We start from the raw sequence: 20,324 nt of genomic DNA on the forward strand, positions 1-20,324 counted from the left end.
CAACACTGCCTCCGCATACCTTTCCTCATCTTGTGGGGACGAAGAGAGCGTTGATAGTGTTGTGAAGGAGAAAGTCAGTGAGAAGATGCGAAGTGTATGGTGCGTGAAAGACTAAAGCTTCAATTGGTGTTGACTGTGTATTGCCAACTGTGGATGCGACGTCTTCTTCGTCAACCGATAAATGTTATTCATTTTTCGGTTCAGCTCTCGTTCAGATTTAGCTGGCTCGAAAATAAAGCTTCGGTTTCGGGTTCAGTTTCGGCTAAAATACCGGTTCTGTTCAGGTCTCTGCTTTGGTTCGATTCCGCTTCGACATCCTGGTTGTTAAATAGGGAAAGTACTATGTTGCGACCCTTTCGTTTCTGGTTTTTATAGATATTTGTGATTTCACACCGATTCAACAGCTAATGGGACCACACAAATGCATAGGGCTTTTTCTCACCGTATACACGTCGCCACTGCTGCAGTAGCAGCCCAGTAATTTTTGCTGAGGTATGAGGAGTCGCCAGTCGTTTCGCCATGTGTGTTTGTCAAGTGGAAATCCCTTCGAGAATAAATTTTGTCACCCTGTTGAAACACGTAATTTCAGAGTTCAGACTGATGCAACACTACATTTGCAACCAAGTTTCACCATCATTTTCCTCAGCATATCAGTTGCTGCTTGTGGAAGGGTACTAGAAAAAAATCTGACATTGCCTGCGTAACGAGGCGTGCCCTCAATTTATTACTGTCGATTTTTTAGTTGAAAGTACTTCGAGCCTTCAGCACAGCAGTTTCAGATAGGTGGCGAGGCAGTCGAAGTGGTAAGCGAATATATCTACTTAGCCAAGTTGTGACCCCAGATCCCAACCATGAGGCAGAGATAATTAGAAGGATCAGAATGGGGTGGGGTGCTTATGGCAGACATTCTCAGATAATGAATAGCAACCTACCACTGTCGCTGAAGAAGAAAGTGTATGACAGCTGCATCTTTCCGGTACTCACCTACGGGGCAGAAACTTGGAGGCTCACTAAGAGGGTTCAACTTAAATTGAGAACAACTCAGCGGGCAAAGGAGCGGAAAATGATAGGTGTAACATTAAGGGACAAGAAGAGACCGGAGTGGGTCCGGTAGTAAACTGGTGTTAAAGACATATTAGAAATTAGGAAGAAATGGACGTGGGCAGGGCATGTAATGCGAAGGCAAGATAACCGTTGGTCATTAAGGGTAACAGAGTGGATCCCTAGAGAAGGAAAGCGTTGCAGGGGGCGGCAGAAAGTTAGATGGGCAGATGAGATCAAGCAGTTTGCGGGTATAAATTGGTCACAGTTGGCACAGGACCGAGGCAATTGGAGAATAATGGGAGAGGCCTTTGCCCTGCAGTGGGCGTAGATAGGCTGGTGATGATGATGATGATAATGATAACTTCTAGCCTCATATTTTTATGCTGCTACCGCAGGTAAATTTTTATTTGAGACAAATGCATCGCCCTATGTGATAACAAAACTGCATCAGAAATTTTCTGGGTGCAATTTTCTTCTCAGCAAAATCAGCAAGAGCACTCTCATTTGGTGTGGAAAGGGAATTTACTGATCATTTTGTGGTGTCACTTTTTGTTTGAAGGAGGAAGCACATAAGACTGAGGATTTCTTGCCGTGTGGCCGCAGCTCATTTTCACATAAGGACAAAGGCAAAGTCTAACTGAATAAAGCAATTTTTTCAATTAGGACTCAATACAATAAAGGAGTAGAGAAATAAAGCTGCCGTGTTTGTTTAACGCTGTCCTACTGCTGCAGAAGTAGCATAAATACGGTCTAGTAATTGGTCAGCAAAGAGGACTCGCAAATCATTTTAATGTCTGTTTTAAGAGCGATGTTCTTCAGGCTTAATTTTTTGCATATATCCAGCACCTAATTTCACTTCACACCTATCTAATGCCTATTGTAATAACGACGCGATATTTGCAAATAGCGCATTTTACGGTTGTGCTCTTCTTTATCAGCTGCAGAAGCAGGGTGTGTTCATCGATGGGTAAAGAGGACATCGTCGATGCTTTTGTAATGTCTCTTTTGAAGGTTGATCCAACTATGGATAAATTGTGTTGACTATTCCAGCAACTACTTTTGAATCTCAAACTAATGCAATGCTTATTGGGATATCGGAGCTGATTCGATATTTGTTGCACTAAGAAGCTTTGCGGCTACTGCAGGCCCATCAAAAACATTGTTTTTTGTTTAAAAACTTGCCCATTACATCAAAATATTATCTTTCGGAAAGAAATAGTTCTTTGCGTTAAAATATTCCTACCGTGTTCCCGCACCAAATTTTTCATCGCAGTCAAATTAAGCAAATTATGTTCTAACGAAGATTTGTCCGCATCGTTTCCCATTCTTGCGCCTTTACGCTGGCCCAGAAGCAGCACAAAGTAGCTTCTTAAGTAAAAAGGACTCACTCATCATGGGATCATGGCAGTTTATTTTAAAGAGGGAATTACTTCAAGATGAAAATGTTTTTACTTTGTCTTGCAGCAAATCATGCTTTAGGACGTGTCAATGGCCAACGTGATAGAGAAGCGGCATTGCCTTTGTTTCGCAATTTGATGCTTTGTCTCTGGTATTGAAGTAGCACGAAATAGTCTTGTCTATGATCTGTGCAACAGTAATAAGATTAGTACTCCAATTGATCTACATTTTTTTCGCTCTGCCCAAGCAGCACCAACACGGTCGGTAATTGGTCAGAAAGAGCAATTGCATATTATTTTGTAGTATCACCATTCTTAAACAAAAAAAGTGCTTCGAACCTACATATTCCTACCCTTCTACCGGAGAAAAGTCATTTTTGCAAACCGATACGACCCCTAATGCAATAACGTCAGTCTATCTGCAGTTTCCTCAGTGTAAAGAATTGTGCTGGAGCAGAAGCAGCAAAAACACAGGTGCTTGTAGGCTCAGTGAACAGCATTTGTGTTGGTATAAAATGTCATTTCTAAAGTGGGAAGTTGTTCTCCTAACATTTTATTAACCTGTTCGCACACCTTGTTTTTGATTTTAGACCAATGCAACGCCTTCTCTCTTACCGCATCTGCCTCCGATTCCTTTATATAGCTTTTTGCTGCAGGTACGAAAGGGATCAAACACTTTGGGGTAGGCGCTCAGTGAATAGAACTGACCGACAATTTCATAATGGCGGTATTTTAGGGGGAAAGTATTTCTAATTGCAGCTTTCTTACCATTTCCGGATATATGTTTTTAAATTTTTAAATTAAAATAACATGAGGCAAAATAGCACACCGAAAATTTAAATCACAAAGCCGAAGAGAACGTGTAATAGAACATACAAAACGCACTTATATGAAACTACACATAAAGCACTGTTTAACCCAATGCTATCGGTTCAACAAGACAAGTGCAGCTATAATACTCTAGCAACAATTCCAGCTGCTAGAATTGACTGAGGATGTAATTCTATTCTCCTACGTTACGCCGAAAAGATCTATTTTAAACTGAAATAGTCCTTGCAGAAATTGGCTCTAAAGCGTGATCTCGAGTGGGACGCGTTCTTATTGTGGTGAGTGGCTTGATGAATGCAAGTGTAGGTCACTGACAGTGTAGAGAGTATATTGCGAAGAAGCAATATACAATTTAGTTTCCTTGTTCTTTCTAGGTTGGGATAGATATTATTGTCGGCCATAAAGTGCGAGGGGAGTCTTGTCGTTTATATCCCCCAAAAATGAAATGAACACATTTTTTTTAATCATAGAAAAGTGGTTTACATCTTTGTTAGTTTTGCGGTCGCACACAACAACCGCATATTGAAGTTTTATAATGATAAAATTATGATTAGCTAATAGCTTGTAGGGAGCAGACCCTGTTGGGTGTGCGATGGCTCTCCTACATTTATTCAGGTCACGTAGGCCCGGCCAGAAGGAGCGGCCGCCGAGCAGCTGAGTCGTGGTGTTCGATATCTGTGTGGTGCGTGGCACTGCTCACGCAGCCGGGCCAGCACCGCTGATGATGATGGTGAAAAGATGCGAATGATCAAGATAGTGGTGCGAAATGCAGATAGTGTTGCCGCCACTACAAGGCTCCCCCTAGCGCAAAGTGCGTTATGATAATTGCATGGCTCATGCACTGTGCACGAAAAAAATTACACCATCTTACCGTGGGGAACCCTCAGGAGATGCGAAGCATCATGGTGGTTGCGTGTGGTTCCATTGTGTTGTTTCATTGTGTTGTTTCATGGGAACGTAATGTGCACCCCCATGATGCTTCACATCTACGCTGACGGGAATGTTGGTTCTGGCCGAACTCATCATAGAACGACGTAGCAAAACCAGCGCAGGCGATCTCCACTGAACGCACCTGCTTTATTCGCTGGCGAGGGAGGGAGCGGGATAGAGGGCGTGAGCAACGCGCACATGCTTTTTGCGCTGGCGAGAGAGGGACGGCGAGAGAGGGTGCGTACAGGGCGTAGCTTCTTAATCGCTGGCGAGGGAGTGGAGAGAGGGAGAGGGCGTGGGCAACGCGCACCTGCTTATCGCTGGAGAGGGTGAGTGAGAGAGGAGGAGAGGCGTGGTGGACGGTGCACGCAGGAGTGACATAGCCTCGAGCGAGAGATGGTCCGCATCTAAAAATACTATGAACAGGTATGCACTACACCAGAAGTTATGGCGGTTTGTCCGCATTCTAGTTGAGGCGGCAGTCCTGGTCAGTGGGGTGAGAGCGTCCGGGGCATAGACACACCTCCGGTGCCCGAGCATGAGAGTGGTGTAGGGGACGCAGACTGCAACGAACGTGTTGTGATGCGAAATCAAACAGGCGCACCGACGGGCACAATAAAGGTCGGGAAGAGCTCGGGTGCATCGTGGGGTCACACAGTGGTCTCAGGAACTGGGCGGCGGAGGCTTGCGTGTTTTGGACGGCTTCGTTTTGCAGGCACATTTTTGCTGACGCGGGGCACAATAGCCTGTACTATGTGAGGGGAAAGGGTCGTCCGTAATCACCTAAGGATAGGACTCTGGCGAAGTGACACGAACATTCGTGGTTGCTTTGTCCAGTGACTTATCTAACGTTTGAAGGAACCTGACTCTAATGCACGTAGACGGGTGAAAAATGTCTGGCGAACGTGACGCTGCTGATGCCGATGATGGAGAGCCAAAAGTTTCCTCAGCAGTGCTCGCGACGCCGGCAGTATCGTGAAATGAGCTGGGTGATAGAGAACGGTGATTCGGCCGCTTGGTGCAGGACGTTTGTGTGTTCGCTTGTCGCTGCGGCGTCTCCGAGCAGAAGACGTGGCGTCGTTTTACGAAGGAGCGGGCGGGAGTGGGGTTTGGTATTTACGAGCGGTTATGGAGTCTCCAAAGTTTCGCGCCAGTTCTGGTATGGTCACATGCGCTCCTTCAGTGTCCGTCAGCTTACTCGATTCCTCATGCCAGCAGGTCACACCGATGGATGACAGTTTCGTCCATATAGTCGTTGCGACAGAAGAAGTCTTGCGCGGAAGTCTCATGCTGCTCCTTTGTTTTCACCGAGACCGGACACGCAATATCGCAACGACAGATGGTATGTGCGTCCATGTATGTCATACCGGTGGCCCGCAGTGCCTGCCTTGTAGGCGGGCTTGGAGGGGGCAGCATTGCGGTGGACTGGTCGTGGGGTATGTCGGAAAAAGCGTGGCCGTGTGTGTGGGTGGAGGTGGTGCTGTTTCCGAGGAAGAAGTGAGGTCGCAGATTCAGTATTACTTGGCTCACCAGCGCCTTCGCGTGGTGTAGCAGAAGCGGGCGAGGCGGGAGGTTCAAGTCCAGACGGTGAAAGTGGGGCTGCCGCACTGGAGGTAGAGTCTACGATGGCGACACTCGAGGCACGAAACCATGCCGATGGTGCAGAACGTACGATGTGTGGCGGCGAAGAGTGCGCGGACCGCGCATGTACCTATCTGCTGCAGAGAGAAAGCAGTCGTCCCCGAAGCCGTAGCACGCGAGCATGGCTGCACGAAGGTCATCGTCGGGTGTTTCGCTGGGCGCTGGTAGGGCGAGGACGCAGCGGAAGTCGACCGGAATTGTCTCCCAGAAGGCGGAGTACTTAAGAGGCTGTACATTGACGTGGTGGAGCCAGAGGGTAGCCTAGAATTTGAAGAACCATCCTCTCACGTGGCCTGCGTCGAACACCGGTATCGGCGGGTCCCTCCACGTCACAATGTCGGTGTGCCGCTGCCCGGGTATATGTAGCGGAACTCCCGGGTACACTTGTAGGGAGCAGACTGGGTTCGGTTGCATTCAGGTGGATGTCAAACTATCCTTTGCAGAAACTTACTCCACCTTGGGGACTTTCCTTAAATCTGTTCTCAATACCTGTCCTCCAGTTTGAGTTGTTTATCAATTCGCTGTCGCGCTACAAACGGCTAGCCTCCTGGTTAACTCAGTTGGTAGAGCGACTGCTATGGTTACGCGGTGTTCTCGGGTTCGAATCCTCTACGAGGACGAAATTTTCGTCTACTGCGAAGTTTCTGAAAAAGCGGTATATTTTCTTCTGTAGCCGTTCGGCTGCGCTCAGGTGGATGACAACCTTATCAAACAGGATTATGGATGCCAAAATACAACTATTCGACAATGCTGCAGACGCGGCAAAGGCATACTCTTATTTGCTTCGTAGAACGTACTCGTGCATTGTTTTCAAATGTCATTTTTAAAGGCAAAGTATTTCGGGCTCAAATTTTCGTAGCCTGTTTACGCAGCTTGTTTATCATCTCTAAACAATCCGAGTTTTTTGTCTGCGTAGTACTCTGCAGCTGCCTAAGATACACTAAAACGCGGTGCCGTGTATGTACACAGAGTAGTCACTCGTTTTGTAATATTTTGAAGGCGCAAGTACTTCGGGTTTTCTTTCCTACTATGTTTTCGCGGATAATTTGTGATTATAAATCGTTGCAACCTATTGTCATAACGCCACTGCGTCTGATACATAAGGCTTCGCCATTGACACTACACAGCACAAAGACGGTTGTATGATCCCCGAAAAAGTCCCAGCGATCATTTAGAAGGGGTGGAGTAGTTTCGGTCATATTCTTTTTTACCCCCGTTCAGCACCTAATTGTAATTCGGACCGATGGAATGCTAAATGTGATTTCTTCTGCAGCCACATTTTTTCTAGAATTTGGTAGAGTTACAAAAGCATAAAAAACGGTCTGTTGATCGATCAGTAAAAAGGACCTGCTCATATTATGTCGGCATGTTTTCTTGGAGAGGGATGTACGTAGGGCTAAAGCTCTTTTCTCTTGTTCTGGCACATAATTTATCATTTGGGTCAGATGCAACGGCTATTGGGATACACCGACACGTTCCGCATGTTTGCCAGTTTAACGCTTTCTCAGTGATTCTTAAGAAGCAGAACCACAGAGCGGTAATCGTTCAGTAAAGCAAAGTGTGAACCTATTTTGTAATGACAGGTAATTTAAAAAGAGGACAGTGCTTCGGGCTGAATTTTTCCCCTAACCGCCAGATATTTTGGGAGACGAGATCGTTGTGATACCTAATATACGAACGCAAGTACATCTGCATTATTTCTCAGTAGAATGCCTGGCCCCTGACAAAAAAGAGGCGCAACCACTGACGGTTATTTGATCAGTATAAACCCGCCCATTAACAAGTATTTTCTGTTTCCTTAAGCGACCAAGTACTTCGGTGTGACTCTGAATGGGTCACCTTTCGAATTCATAAACGAATACTCACGGCGGCGGTGATTAGCGACACTACAGACCCCAACCCCGTAAATGAAAGCTGTAACCAACCGTGGGGACGTGTTTCTAGGTGAAGGCTGTGAAGCCGCGAACGGTGGCCGTCGGAGGCTTGGTCAGTTACAGCTCCACTAGCCGGTATTCCTGTCAGTTTAGCATCAGGGAGCTCTAGGACGTTTCTCGAGAAGAACGAAGTACCATCCCCTTCTTTTATTTCATGCGGCATGGTAACTTCGAACACAATCAAAACGCGTTGTCACTTTGAAAAGGGTTTGCACTGATGTATAATTTCCAACCTTTCTTTTAAAATTGCTCAAAGCCGGACAACTACTCACGCTTCCTTGTCATCGAGTCAGTGCAGACAGACCCGTTTGCTCACTTTCCGTGTTACTGGTATCAAAGTTTCTGCAGAGCATTACAATTAAAAAGTGTTTTGCCAAAAAAGCTCAGGAGGAGACGTCCTTGTCAAAGTGAAGAACTACAAACAAGCCGGCAACCTTATTGCCAAAACCGGCATTCCGGATCTGCACAGCAGGGCTCAGCCTAACAGAGCCGGAACATCTATCACTTCAACAGCCACTTTGAAGCTATTGCAGTTGGGTGAATATATCAAACATATTTTATAAACCTATGCACACTATACACCCATTCTGTCTTTGAGCTTTCAAGCTTTGATTTAGAGAAACCGGCACATCAGTATTGTGAGTGCACATCGTGGTGGGTTACATGAATGCCTAAAATTGTCTTTGGGGCTCTTCCCTTATAGGCGCTGAGATCACGGGATCGATATGTTTTTGCCGCCATAGGGAGCATGCCTACTCCATAAGAAACAATTGCATGCCGTAATATCGCGCTCAACACTTGTTCACACCTTGACGCGGCTACTGGATGTGCAGTGCTATTTCCATCCATTAAGTGTGAAGTGCACCCAAGACAATGTAGCAGTTACCGCTTCCCAAAGAAGTTACTTTATTATGTGAATGCCAAAACAGTCCACCATATAATAAAATTCTCAAGGAAGCCAGAAAGAACTGCGATTCATGAACAGGAACTCCAACTACACAATCTATTCATACCACGACTACATGTTGAAGAAGCACCCAATTAATAACGGCGTTCGCCATTGATCTCACAGAGAGAGAGAGAGAGAATAAATTGATTTGCACTTTAGGGCCTCCTCATTCCAAGGCGCCACTAGATTTTCACGTTAGTCGATCTTCCATGGGTCTTGTCATTAAGGCCTATGGTCGTTTGGACAAAGCCTGCCGACGATAGTTGCTGCTCTAGCGTCGCCTGGTCAGTCAGCCACTCCCTGCGGATTTAGCTGGTCTACCTTGGGGCAAATTGTGTTCTTGATTGAGCGGTACGTGGCATTCCTAACACACTGGCGGGGAATGGTTCATATAGCCTTTGTAGTATACATACACCTTTTCCGGTGGGAGTAGCGTTTGCGTTTGCATCAGCCCTATACTTGTATGCCTGTTGCCTGGACAATTTCTTGCACAGAGGAGTGAATTTGCGTTTGGTGTCTGCGTATTCTTTTCGATGAAGTTTTGGTGGTGTAATGGGCTTTTGGGTTTGACCTCAGTTGGCAGGTGCCAGGAGAAACGCTTCGCGGGCGAGCAGGTTTGCTCTTTTCTTTCCCGTCAAACCTGTGTGTCCCGGTACCCCGTGTACCCTTATTGTGCCTTTAAGGTGCTTAACCTCTTCCAAAGCCGGTTTTAGAATAAAGCCTTTTGTCCGAAGGGTACAGACTTTCTTGCAGTCAGTGTATATGTTGGTAAGAGTGTGCTGTGTCGCAGTGCAGGCGGCTGCCCAAGCTATTGCTGTGGCCTCGGTTTCTTCAATGGGATAGCAATTGCGCCGGTATGTGCCTTCTTGGTCTGAACTGCTTGAGAATGCTACGCCATAGCTAAATCGTTGCGCTACCACGTCGGTGAACACATGGATCTGATGCGCGTCTCTGGTGGCTTCCTTGGCATGAAATGTGGCCCGGATGACTCGTATTGCTAGGTTGCGTTCCTTGTCCATATTTCTCGAGATGGGTGCTGTCTGAATGAGGTTCGACAGTTCTGGTGGCAATATAGGCAGTTTTCCGGTAGGGGTTCGTAAGGGGTTGCAGCCCGCAGCGCGTAAAATGTCCTGGCCTTGCGGGTATTTTCGCAGTCAATCCAGTTGGTTCTGTCTGCGGACTGCCAATACTTTTTGGAGTGTATTGAAGGTGCCTGTGTCGAGTAGCTACTTGGTGCTGGCGTACAAAGGTACACCGAGGGCAATCTGTGGACTTCCACAAAATCGTGTTACGTGTGTTCTCTTGAGTCCTATTTATATTGACGTACGGTATTTGATATTTGATTTTGGACGTGATGAGAGCATCTCTCAGACGAATGGGGTCGTCTTCTAGGAGTCCCCTGTTTTTGTTAGAGATTATCCGAAACATGTGCAGAATCTGTTATCCCTGCCTTATAATTTTTTTCACCGCCTTGTGTCGTCCTCCGCCACTCTGTAGTGGAATTCCTAGTACATTGATGTGCTTTCCCGGGACGATGGTGTGCCCCTTCAATAATACTCGAAGTTCTGAAGGTTTTTATCGATAACTGTGGACTGCCAGAAGGTCCGTTTTCTGCATGGAGCTGTTTATTTCTATCCATACAGCGGCAGCTTCTGTGGCGTCGAGAGCTTGTTGTAGGAGGTCTTGTATGTGCCCAGGACTACCTGTGTTGACCCATATGGTAACGTCGTCTGCGTACAGGGTGTGACAGATGTCTGGTACCGTTTCCAAGGCGTGTGCACCTTCAGCATAGCCAGGTTAAATAAAGTCGGAGATAGTACAGAACCTTGCGAAATTCCTCGGTGCGGGTGTGGAAATTCTTCTCATGTGTGCTCGCAAATTCCAACCTCGAGTACTCTATCTAGTAAAAAGTCCGTGTCATAATTGTAGAGACTTGCCCCACATTCAGTCCTAGTGAGCTCTTGTAACATTGAATCATGATCCACATTGTCAAAGCTTTTTTTCAGATCTTTTGCTTGTGTAGCTTTGAGTTGCGAATTGCTGGGTTCCTTAGTGATATCTTCGTAGATCTGAAGTATTGCATGTGTGGAAATGTTTGCTCGGTACTCCACCAAGTTGTATGGCGGAGCTCCTTTCTTTTCAAGATGATCTTGAAGGCAGTACAAGGCCATACGTTTCATGATTTTGCCGGCGTTTGAGAGTAAGGTAATCGGTCTCAGGTTTTCAATTCTGATTCGCTTCTCTGTCTTGGGTATAAAAATCATGTTCCCAATCTTCCATTGTTTCGTCAGGGGTTGTTACCTCAGTCACATACTTTTAATTTCTCTCAAAAGTGCCGACAAGTCTTCTTCCGCTAGGTTCCTTAGATGCGCCGAGGTTATGGCATCCGGACCGGGTGCCTTCTTTTTTTTTGTACTGGCGCAGATCGCATTTAAGTTCTGTCATGTGGAATTTTTTATCGATGTTTTTATTTGGGGCACCCGTATATTTAGAGTATTGCAGTTATGTAGGTGCTGGGATGTATGGGCATTTGATGGATTCTGTGAGCTAGTTCGGATCGTTATGGTGTTGTTTCATGAGTGCTTGTAGCTTGTGCTGCGTCATTGTTTTCGTCGCGTCCGAGTTGATGAGAGCTCTTAGTATCCTCCACATTTTCCCAGTGCCAAGTGTTCCTTGTAACTGTGCACATGTTTCTATCCACTGGTCATGACGTAGTTTCTCTGAAAAGGTTTGTATGTGTTTGGTAAGTTGATTGATCCGCTGGTCGTGGATCGCGACGTAAGAAAGGATCCCGACAGCCGGTCGCCTGTTTGATGGGCTCGTCAAGCAGAACTGGTCAAGCACGAGGCGTCAGCTGGGCCCGTGTCCCCGTTCCCGTGCAGCGACCTTTTTATTGCTATCATCACTGTCATTCCTCAACACCCTACCCCGCCGCCAAGATGTGCAGGTCAAGTGCGTAGAAAAGAGCTGATAGGTGATCACACAAATGCACTCATGTTCAAAAGAGAGGACTAGATAGTTCAGGAGGAGATATTCCATGAAAATGCAGCAGCCAAAGGTGAGGAAAACTGCATGTGGAGACGAAACAACTTCTTGCATCCCCGGGGTGGGTTTATCACAGCATCTCTCGTCAATGCGTCGCCCATGTAGTTCACTGGAAGGAGAAGCATCCTATGCTGTGCCCTTGATAGCATGGCGATGGTTAAACAGAATCACATTGCGGCGTCTATGCGTTTTTTTGGGCTCGGGCTGCACCACAATGTTTGATGGAAGGACTGAGAGGGAGAGCGCTGTTGTCAGGAACAGCGGCCAGGAATGAAGAGCGGTGTTGTGAAGAGCAGCTGCTGGAGATACTGGCTGGGCCGAGCCGGTGTTCAAGAGCGAATTGCCGTTATTCGACGGCACGATGCTTTTCGTTCTCCTCATTCTGCTCGCTGGCACTCGAGCCGTGATGCGCCGGTAAGCAGGTGCTATGCGTGAGGCAATCCCATTTAGCTGCTATTCATGAGAAGAACTCTCGTTGGCTGGAGGCTCACACCTGGAACCCTTCGAATACAGCGGTACTGGGTTGGACGGCTTCGAAACTTGTGATGCATGGGTAGAACTGCCGGGAGCCGTTAACTTACGCATGGTGCAGAGCGACCCCTCCAGAGGCTTCGGCAATGTCGCAAACGTGAGTGGGGTTTGCCTTTTCGGCGCTTGAGTTCGTGTTGACCTCCTGATCTCACAACTCGCTGGAGTAGCTCTTCTGGCAGGGCGGCGCCTTGACTTCCGTCGCTTGTTCGGCGACCGACGAGTGCCGGGTCGGGTGCAGCATCTGGAACCTGTGTTCAGGTATCTGTCCTGACTTCCGTCACAGGCCACGACATTCCTGACCGTCCTGGTGGTAGGCTGCGTGGCCATGCAGGCTTGTATCGGAAGTGTAACCGAACTGTCTTGCGGTTCTGTCGCTGACATCTGCTCCTTGCAGCGTCCAACCAAAGAATGTCTCGGAGGCAGTGAGATTGAGAGTCAACCGCCAGATTCTTCCGTACAAGGCTTCCCAGTATGAGTCGTAGCCAATAAGGGTGCTGACTCGATCCTCCGTGTGGCTGTCTGCCAGCCGAACGTCGGCAGCAGTCAGGTTCCATCCTGCCATCTTACTTACTACATCTCCGTTTACAGGTGTACTGGTCACGGAGCAAATTAGGGGGACCACTAATGCCTCGATTGTGACGCGTCTCCCATCGCGCTGACTCTTCAAAGTGACTGCTACGCGATTGCAACGCACGGATGACCTCGGACGGGAGTCCTCGAAATTAACGAGCGACAAGTCCACGACACCCAGAACTGGGCAACACAATGTACGTGAGAGGTCACGCCGAATACACTGGCGCTGACTGCCCGAATTCAACAGTACGCGGACTAGCAGCTTGTGGCTGGCTCCAATCGTCCACGTCCTCCCGGTTTGGAGCTAGATGCGCGCAGCGTTGCAGTCCCGAGACAATGGGGACGTGACGGTATGAGTTACCTGTACGTCATTCAGCGCACTGACTTCACCCGCTCCGGCCGTTTGACATAGTCTATTCGCAGCTGCCGCCGGCGGGTGTGCTAGGTCGCAGATAACTGTGAGATGTCCTTGGGAGCAACGGATGCAAACCAATGACCTCGACACCTTGCAGCACCGGGCAAAGTGACCCTTCGAGCCGCAACGGAAGCAGATTCCAGCCGTTTGCAACTTGCGGCGCGTTTCTTGAGGCGACATCTGCACCGTGCACTCTTCTATAAGGTGGGTTGCTGCACATAGACGGCACTGCAAATGTAATGGTTGTGACCATGGTTCCACCCTGGTTGGGGGCAGTAAAGAACCTGCTGGTAAGGCAGCAGCCGATGGAAGGCCTGAATCGGAGGTTGGGGCTTCGCGCGTTTCGTGAGGGCGCCGCTCTGGTACCCTGAGATGGTTGAAGTGGCCTTCTTCTCGGACTTTTACCGAGATGTGCAGGAAGTCCAGTATCTTGTCCACCTGCTTCGCCTTTCCGACGAGCTGGCTCTCTCGTTCACTTGCGTCGCACTTTCGGACGAACTGGCTGCTCTGTCCGACGAGGATGCCTCCTTAACCCTCTTTCGGTTCAGGATTCCGAGGTCGCGTGGCAGGGTCTTCATTATTACACGATGGAAGACTACCGCGTATTTCTTCGCTGCCACCCCCAACACTTCAGAGCGTCTACAGGGAAAGATATCTGATCGCCGCTGCTATTCAACTTGGTAATGATCGGCTTGGCCCGTCGCCTGGACGAGCTGCCCGATGTGCGCTACACCGTCTACGCCGACGACATCACGCTGTGGGTGCCGGGCCGCAGCGACGGCCACATCGAGTCGGCGCTGCAGGAGGCGGTGGACGGCATTGAGGAGAGCCTGCGCGGCACGGGTCTCCGGTGCGCCCCGCAAAAGTCGCAGCTCCTGATCCTGCCCCCAACGTGACGTTACCGCAAGAAGACGTCGGCTGAAGCGGAGCGCAGCATCGTGTTGCGCGGGAGCGACAGCACGGCGATTCCCGAAGGGACAAACATCCGCGTCCTCGGCATGCACGTCGAAGCGAGCCGCCGCTTCAACAACACCACGGTAGAACGACTGGTAACGAAGATGGGCATCGCCATGCGCCTCGTTAAGCGACTCGCTACGCGCGCGTGCGGCATGAGAGAGGCGAGCCTGCTGCGCCTGCTGCGGCTGCTGCAGACGTTCGTGGCAAGCGAGGTGGCCTACGTGGGATCATTCCACGACTGGCGGACCCAGGAGCGAGCCAAGATCGACGCGGCGATCCACAAGTCCTACCGGGCGGCTCTGGGCCTACGCAACAGCACGAGCAACGCGGCCCTCGCGTCTGTGGGAGTGCACAACATGCTCTCGGAGATCAGCGAGGCGCAGAGAACGTCGCAACTGGAACGCCTGGTGTCGATCCGGACGGGCAGAAGGCTGCTGCAGCGCGTGGGGATGAGCTGCCGCTTCGACGAGGAGGACGAGCTGGTCCCGCTGCGCGACGACATGGCCAACAGCTTGGTGGTGCCGCCGCCCCCGAAGAACGTCGCGCCGGGACGAAACCCGGAACGGAGAATGGCACGGGCGTGCGCGTCGCCAAAGAGTACAACGAGAGGAGCGATGCGTGTACGTGGACGCTTCCAAACGTCGCGACAAGGAAGACGCCTGCGCGGGGGTGGCGGTGCGTGCCGCCACGGGAGAACTACTGAGCTCGGGCAGCGTGCGCGCCAAATCCGCAAGACAGGCGGTGGAGGCGGCGATCGCGCTGGCCCTGCTCCACCCCGGGACGAGGACAGTGTTCAGCGACTCCAAGTCGGCCATCGCCATCTTCGCCACGGGTACGGTGTGCAGGATGACGATGCGCATCCTTTCCGGCATCGGGGAGGGAGCGCGCCCGAACATCGCAACGACCGTACGGTGGTTCCCGGCCCACATGAGACGGGAGCTCCGCAACGGCCAACGAAACGTCAACGAGGCAGCCGACGCTGCGGCCCGTGATCTCGCCGCGTGCCGGGCCGCGCCAGCGACGGACGCCGACGACGACGAAGAGGACGACGACGCAGAACCCCTGACTACGTACGGTGCGATGCTGTGCTGGTACAGGACAGAAAGGCAGGCGTACCCTCCGCCCCACCCGGGACTCGTGAGAAGAGAGGCAGTGCTTCTACGACAGTTGCAAACCGGGATGGTGCTAACGTCGGCGCTCGCGCGCCACGTGTGCCCGGGCATGTACGAAGACGCGGTGTGCAGTGTTTGTGCGCGTGTGAATGCGGACTTGGCCCACTTGATGTGGGGATGCGAGGAGCACGACCGCAGTGACGGGAGGCCGATCCTCCCTCCGGACGTTACGAACTTGATCCGCTCCTCGGAGCGCGAAAGCCAGCTGAGGGCCATCCAGCGGCTCGAGGCTGCCCTGGGCAAGCAACGGTGAATGGGGAACCCGCACTCCTCTCGGCCTCCTCCCGCGGGAGCGAGGGCTAGGAGCAACCGCGGTGACACTCCGAGTAGCCCGCGCCAACCGGACGCAGTCCTTAGGGTCCGCAAAATACCGCAGTGAGCGGAGAAGACTACGGGACGGTGAAGCCCTGCGTGGCCTGATCCGGCTCCGACTGCAGGAATCTCAATAAAGTCCTTTCTCTCTCTCTCTCTCTCGAAGGCATAGACTCGACGCCTCGATATTGAAGGGTCAGCAGGATGAGTTGGTGTGCAAGCTTGTGCCCTTACGTTAGTAGTATCGGTTGAGATTTAGGACCTGCACCATTTATAATCTTGGACTTCGGCGGGAGGACGAGTTCACTGCAACTGGGCGTACTTCATAATTGTGGTCGCCAATATGAAAAAGTAACTTACGTGGGCAAAGTGCCTCTTCAGGAGCTATTCGCTAAGACCACGCCTTACGAGTGTCGAAATCCAAACTTTGTCTCCTGAGGCAAAATATACAACACATCGACGGAGGTTGTAGCGAACAGCAACGACGCATTGTTGACGTCGAATCATGACACTCGGGATTTCCCATGCTTTTCCTGCTCGTTGGGATACTCCTTGCGCGTGTTCGGGGGTAAAACCACTCGGCAAGTGAGAAAATATCACGTCGAGCATTTTTTTCATGCATCGGTCGTGTACAAAATGAAACGGAGAGAGGCCCGTCGCTTCTTGAGTTCGGGTATTATACGAGAAAGTTAGAAAAAGAAGTACTTCGTCTTATATCCACCTCGATCATTTACGTAAGTGCTGTGCAGCGGTGCTGTGCAGCGGTGGCTGTTGTTGCTCATGCGGAGTATGTTCAGGGGGAGTTCGGAGGTGAATGCACAGACGCGATCTGTGATGAACCCTTTGGGAGCACCATTTCGTCAAACAAACGTTTCTATAAAAACTGTATTTTAAGGTCTAGTTCTGAACGGGTGCCTTTTTAGATGGGAGAATTCTAGGCTGACGGGTTGGGTAATTTTCCTCTGGCATTCCTGGTTTGTTTGCGTGCAATGGCGGACTGATTTGGAAAGACGAGGCAAGCACTAGTTTTCCCGCATGCGCGCTAATGAGCACCTGAAGCCACGAAGTCCAGCGGTTTGGTGGTCATGGCCCGCGTCTATGATCTCTTCGGGAAGGTATCCAGCACGATGAGGAGCCATGAACTATCAATCAGGTTAATGATATCCCTGTAATGGGCGTTATGCCGAAGACCGCACGATAGTACCATAAGCCAAAAACATTATGAAGGTCTACTTGTTTGTCTCAGACGTACGCAATCACCTTAAGCAGCTAAGCATTTTGTCCATCTCTGCAATTCAATCTCTGTTGCTGTAAATAGCCATCTGTTGAAGCTGGAAGGGCAAGCGATCTGTTGCACTTTCAGCAATAGATACCTTTTCACCTCCCGGATTTCCTACGACTAAATAGTCATTTCAACACATCTTCGCACAACGCGCCTCCAGGAGACCGCGTTGAATACAGAGCAGGTAGGAGATCCTGCCTGTGTGCAACTACACCATAACTTCCATTTTTAAGGCAAGAGATAAGTCAAGAAGTGTTATACGAATTAGTGTGATTAGTATATAGGCTCATAGAGGTACCACCGGGTACTACATTCAGTTATGTATAAATCTAAAGTAATAGGCAAACCTGCCGGAAGCACCTTTTCCAGCTCGAAAAATCGACACTAGTACGAATACAAGAATAGGACCTCTTCCTACAATTCTTATGGAGGTCTGATATAAGTATTGTTACATGCGGGGAACGATGGTTTATTGCGAAGTAAACAAGGGGTTGCTCAGTATGTCCGACTGCCGCCGCTACCGCTACCAACCTCGTCTTCGTCTACCTTGCCAGCATCTTCTCTTAAAATCGTTGGTCAATTCCTTGGGTCACTTGACCTTACGGACCCTGAGTAGACAGGGTAACATTCCCCCCGGTGGAGAAGCTACCCTCCGGGCTACTCAAGGGATGCCGCATGAGTAGCAGGGTTTGAGTCGGGGCGACGTGAACTGTTTGAGATTTGCTGCTTCGTCTGCCATTTTCAAGGAGCCGTGAGATGACGTAGTTCACATCGCTTATACGATTCAAAACCACAAATGGCCCTGTGGAGTGTGCCAGCAGCTTCTCAGACCAACCGCGTTGTCGGAGGGGGGTCCACAGCCATACAGAATCTCCTCTTTTGAATGAGTTGTCTCGGTGGCAGCTGTAGTAGAGCAACTTCGACCGGTCTTGCGAGGCCAGTGTACGTAATGCAGCAATTCGACGGGCTTCTTCAGCGAGACGGAGAGTCTTGGCTACGCTGCGGTCATCGTTTAGAGAAAACGGGAAAATCGTGTACAAAGTGCTGGGCGTTGGACGCACATAGATTGTAGAAAAGGCTGTATCCTGTGGTCTCGTGGCGGGCGGTATTGTATGCGTACGTAATGAAGGGCAAGATGGCTTCCCAGTTTTTGTGTTTAGAATCAGTGTACATAGCTATCATGTTAGTAAGTGTCCTATTGGTGCGCTCAGTGAGGCCGTTCGTTTGCGGATGATAAGGGGTTAAGTGCTGGAGCGGCGAGAAAGAATACCAGAGCAGTTCTTCGAAAACATCAGCGGTGAATTGGCACCCATGGTAACTAATGATGACCCGAGGGGGGCCGTGCCGGAGCAGAATACGGTGCAAAAGAAAGTTTGAGACCTCGGTGGCAGTAGCTGATGGGAGCGCAGCTGTCTCTGTGTAACGGGAAAGGTAATCCACGCAGACAATTATCCAACGGTTACCGTGAGCTCACCGTGGCAATGGACCGTGCAGGTCGATACCAACTTTCTCAAATGGAGAGTGCGGTGGGTTTACCGGGTGCAGTTGACCAAGTGGCCTTGACGCTGGAGTCTTGTGCTTTGTCATGCGGGGCACCTTGCGACGTATCGTTCTGTAGCCTGACGCGTTTTAGGCCAGTAAAAGCACTGGCGCGTGCGGAGAAGGGTCCGAGCAAGTCCCATGTGGCCCGCAGTGGCATCATCGTGAATGGCGTGGAGAACCGAAATGACTAAGCTTTGGGGAACCACAATAGGCAATCGGGAACCGGTTGACGAGTAATTCTTTTTGTCGAGTAACCCATCGTGCACACAGAAGGAGCTGCGCGTTGGACTAAGACGTGCTGAATTGAACAGTGATGCTTGGTCCGGATCTTGCAGTTGTGCTTTCTGTAATGTATTGAGGTCGGGAATCTCCGTGGTCCACGCTGCAAGATTGTGTCGCGGTTATCAGAATCGCCGTTTGCTGTTTCCTTGGGGAGGCGGGAAAGACAGTCTGCGTCAGAATGTTTGCGGCAGCTCTTGTATGTGACCCTAAAGGTCAATTCTTGAAGACGAAAGCCCACTGGGCAACACGGCCTGAAGGGTCGCGGAGGTTCACAAGCCAACACAGTGAGTGATGGTCCGTAACTACAGTGAAGCTGCGCCCATACAGGTAAGAACGAAAGCGTTGCGTAGCGAATATGACTGCCAGGCACTCTTGCTCCGTAACCGTGTAATTACGCTCGGCTTCGCTGAGCAAACGGCTGGCATAAGCAATAACGTGTTCACGGCCGTCGCGACGTTGAACAATCATGGCACCAATGCCCACTCCAATAGCGTCTGTGTTAACTTCAATAGGAGCCAGGTGGTCGAAATGACGCAGGATTGGCACCGATGTAAGCACAAACTTCAACTGGCGGAAAGATTCATCACATTCTGCAGTCCAGATAAATGGGACGTCTTGCTGAAGCAGGGGCGTTCGGGGAGACCTAATGTCAGCAAATCTGTGCACGAAGCATCGAAAATACGAGCAGAGGCAAAGAAAACATAAATCCTTGACAGATTGACAGACTGTGGTTCCTTGAAGGACGCGAGAGCTTCAGTCTTGTGCGGGGCTGGTCGCACACCAGCCTTGTCAACCTAAAGCCTAAAACAAGGGTTTGGCGCTCGCCGAAACGATATTTTTTTTAGTTTAAGCCGAGTCCAGCGTTCTGTATGGAGTCAAGCACAACAGCTAGGATGAACTGGGGCATCGGTCAGTGCATAAATGGCGGTTGGGGCATATTCGTCGTACAAAGCAATTTTCATACCCTGGAGAAGCACGGTGATTTCGTTGGAGCAGATCACCACCCACACTCTGGCACGGCCATCAGCAACTGAGCGACACAGCGTGAAGCCAGTAGGTTCTTTTTGGCACAGTTTTTATGTAGTGGCTCCACCAAGTCTTCGAACTGGCCTGAACGGATTGTGGGCGAAGTAACAACAATAAATCTTGCAAAAAGCGCTGGTACGGCATAGTATTCTAATAAAGAAAGAGCGGCGATATCAGTCGAATCGTCCATCGGCTGTAAAAGCACATCAAGTGGCAGGTGAATTTCTCCATTCGCCCAATCAACAGTAGCGCCACACTCTTTGGGGAAGTCAATACCAAATATGACATCCTGTGTGGAACGGGGAAGTACAGTGAATTCTGTCTTGAACTTCTCTCCATCGAGATGCACAGCTGCTAAGCAGGTCCCAAGCGGACACAACACTTCGCCTGCAACTCCACGAATTGTAACCAGGTGATCCCAATGAAACATCACCTTTCGGCGAAAACTCTGTTTAAATCTCAAA

This window comes from Haemaphysalis longicornis, unplaced genomic scaffold (genome assembly GCF_048455015.1).
Source record: "Haemaphysalis longicornis isolate Haplotype H1 unplaced genomic scaffold, Haemaphysalis longicornis Haplotype H1 scaffold_5, whole genome shotgun sequence".
Lineage (NCBI taxonomy): Eukaryota > Metazoa > Arthropoda > Arachnida > Ixodida > Ixodidae > Haemaphysalis > Haemaphysalis longicornis.